Raw genomic sequence first — 3,581 nt, 5'->3', positions numbered from 1 at the left:
CCCTTACTTTGCCCTAAACACGAAATTCAGTTCCAAAGATCCCAAAAATACACCTTTATTCATCAAAAGTGATCAATAATTCTCCTTAGGGTTTCAAAATAAAGACCCAAGCAACTCAAGATTCAATCGGTGGGTTTTAGAAACTAATTGCATATTTGGGATCCCCAGAATGTAGGCTTCAATAAGCACCTATAATCTTCGCATATAGAGGTATGTGGGGTTATCTCAAAAATCTCATGGGCTTTAAAAATTCATGTTTTCAAAATGGGGGTTTTGAAACTATGAATACGATTATGTTTTCAACGTGTTATAATATTGATTTGGTCTTTAGGCCTAATTCCAATGAGACTTGATATATTATATATAGATATGTATGTGTTTCATAATGATGATAAATTGAGAGCATGATTTAGATGGAACCCCTCTCTTGATATGATATTGTTTTAAGTTTTCACATGATATGAATCGTTTGAAATCATCTTGAAATGCATGTCCTGAAATGTCTTAAAAATGTCATGATTTGGATATGGGTTTTGACTTGCAAAGAGAGGGTTGTTTTTTGCATGTTGAAATATGTTGCATATGATAATTGAATGAAGAGAATGATATGATACTGATGACTTGCAAGTCGGGTATGACGATACCCTACAGAGTATAACATGTGATTGATTTGAACAAAGTTTGAATGCATTGATTTTCATGAGAAAGGTGGATGCCCGAAGAAGGCATTTGACTGAAAGGGCTCATCACTGAAAATCGTAGTTGACGATGCAGGTCATATGATATATTTATACTACATGGGAGGATAATAAAATAATTGGGACATCTCACATGGGGGGATTCCCTGTGGCGTACTCATATGGGGTATACCGGCTCCAAATCTTGGCGACTACTTGGATTAGAGGCTTGGCCGCCGAGCACCAGAGGCGGATTCCATATAGCAGTGGAATTACAATTGTAGGGTATTCCACCTAGCTTAATCGCATTACATTGGTATTGAAAACTTTTACATTATGCCTATGTGTTTTCAAATAATTGGATTTGAAACTGCTTTATAATGGCTCTCACCTATATTGTGTAAAAATATTATATTTCTGTTTTGATTTCTCTGCATACCAGTACTTTTGTATTGACCCCTTCCCCTCCCAGGTTCAGAGACACAGTCTAGGGGTCCAAACAACCAGTAGATTCCTTCCGACAGATCGCAGAATCAAGTGGTGGTCCTTCTATAATTCGGAAGGCCTGATGTCTGCAGTTTAATTTATAATTTATTAGTTTTGGGTCTACTGGGGGCCTTGTCCTAGTTTTCAGATAGACATTTGTTTTAGTCATGCAGTAGAGATTTCACAGACGTTATAGAGATGTTGTGTTGAGATTGTGGGACATTATTACCCATTATTACTTTTGCATGATTCTTGACCATTTTTCCGTTATATTGTGTATCTTCCGCATTTCTTTATCATATGAATTGTGTGCATGATTACCAGATAGGGGTGTTTCGGGCCTCATGGTTCAGAATACTCGTAACGGCCAGGGCCCCGGTTCGGGTCGTGACAAATAAGCTACTCAGAATACATGAAATCATCCACCTCAATCTCGTCTAAACTTAGAAGTTGCATCTTCTTCTGCACTAAAAAGGGATGGAACTAGAAAGCATCATCAGATGGAAGAAGAAATGAAAACAAAACAATGGGCAAGTGATGCAAAATGAGAGATCAGAATATTCAATTTAAAAAGGGACAAACATCCAAGGACTGGAATGGGAACCACTGTCACTATCTCATAAGTTTAACCAAAGTTGTTAGACTCTGAAGGTGAGTGCCATAACTATCCTCTCCCACAAAACGATTTTGGATAACCTACTCATCACCCTCTCTCTTTTGAGCGGTCAACAAGACTCCAACCAAGTAACATTTTTGTCTAGCCATTTAAGGAGAAAAAACATGCATCACCCACTTACTCTTAACAAGGACTCTTTTCAGTATTTTCCCAAAAACAGCAATTAGGAATAGAGAATATATATCAAAGAAAGGTCTAACTGTTGGAATCATCTTTTCCATCGCTATTTGATACATTTCGGTCATTAACATTAGTGAATTAGGTGAAAGTGCGGAAAGAGAGGGATTCGAACCCTCGGTAAACAAAAGCCTACATAGCAATTCCAATGCTACGCCTTAAACCACTCGGCCATCTCTCCTCCATAATGATTATGACCCAAAAACTGAGTGAATAGCGAGTCAGTCAGAAACAATAATTGATTGTAAAGTACGACCAATCCATTCTAACTAGAAAAATCCTAAATTTGGCCACGAAATATTTTAACTACTATCAAATTCAGAAAAAGTAAAGCATCATAATATAAGGTTTTGTTTTTTTCATTTCTTGAACATCATAGGAAACTTATTACAAGGTTCTAGCACACATTATTGAATCGCTTTATGAACAATATCAAAAAGTAAAGTCCAGAGGTCTCGAATTCAGGCCCTGAGTATGGATGCGAATTTGAATTTGTGGAGTTCCAATACGGGTATCGAATACCGGATGAAAAATCAAAATAAATAAATAAAGTGATAAGGATGAAATTTTCTTAGTACTAATGAATAGTCTTTGTCAATAATATAAATAACATAGTTTGATTAGACAAGGACTTAACCAGAGATCACATGGTACATGATGTAGACATGTTTGGTTCTCATTTCTTAGCTCTAAAGTAGTGGACCATATCCAGTCCTACACCAATAAATCTCTAGACTATATTGTAATCTCTAATATACTCCATAGCACTTGATTGAGATGAGTTTAGATGACCGCGGTGTGAAACATGAGAATTCATAATGCTGACGTCGAGAGTTGATTGTTCACATCATCAATCAACTATCGATAATTATCTTAGAAAGTCACCGTTCTTTATTTAATGATAGAACAACCTCTCATTATTGTCATTTCACGTATAAAATAATTCAATCAACTCAAGTTATATTTTTGGTAGATATTGATGGTGTGGAACTCTTTTCAAACCAAACTTTTAAAAATGAATAGCTTCAAAAACGAATTTGATGATGCTACGAAAATTATACCAACTAGTACCAGTGCAAGAGGTAGTTGATACGACTGATCCTTTCCGGACAAGCATGTGGAGAAAATCTATCAATGATCACTGCAAATGCTTCACCAGTTTTCGTACAGGCTCCCGCGGAGAAAGGTGTTGCAGCTTTTGCAACTGACTTCCTCATGGATGGAGTTTCTGCTGCTGTCTCAAAGACTTCTGCTGCTCCTATCGAGCTTGTGAAGCTTTTCATACAAAACCAAGATGAGATGATTAAGACTGGTAGTCTCTCGGAACCATACAAGGGGACTTTGCACAGACCTTGAACTTTGCATTTAATTTCAAGAGACTCTTCAACTTTGATACAAGTCAAATGGCCACCTTAATTTTTGAAGACATGATTGGAGGTCATCATTTAAAGACTCAAGACTTGGTCACCCCGAGTGCACAAGAATATGCAAGGAAGACCCATTTTGAGCACAAGAAAGACCATGTGTGGAAGATTGCTTGGAGCATCGAAGACTTGAGGACTCAC

The 3,581-nt window shown here is 37.1% G+C and overlaps 1 non-coding gene across 1 annotated transcript; it reads right to left on the bottom strand.

Moving 5' to 3' along the window:
- Positions 1-2,110: 2,110 nt before the first annotated feature.
- Positions 2,111-2,197, bottom strand: TRNAS-GGA. Its single transcript has one exon. It is a non-coding gene; the product is annotated as a tRNA-Ser (tRNA).
- Positions 2,198-3,581: the final 1,384 nt, after the last annotated feature.

The sequence above is a fragment of the Capsicum annuum genome, unplaced genomic scaffold (genome assembly GCF_002878395.1).
Source record: "Capsicum annuum cultivar UCD-10X-F1 unplaced genomic scaffold, UCD10Xv1.1 ctg52061, whole genome shotgun sequence".
Taxonomy (NCBI): domain Eukaryota; kingdom Viridiplantae; phylum Streptophyta; class Magnoliopsida; order Solanales; family Solanaceae; genus Capsicum; species Capsicum annuum.
The sequence above is the reverse complement of the archived record's forward strand: the minus strand, read 5'-3'. Positions and strand labels throughout refer to the sequence as shown.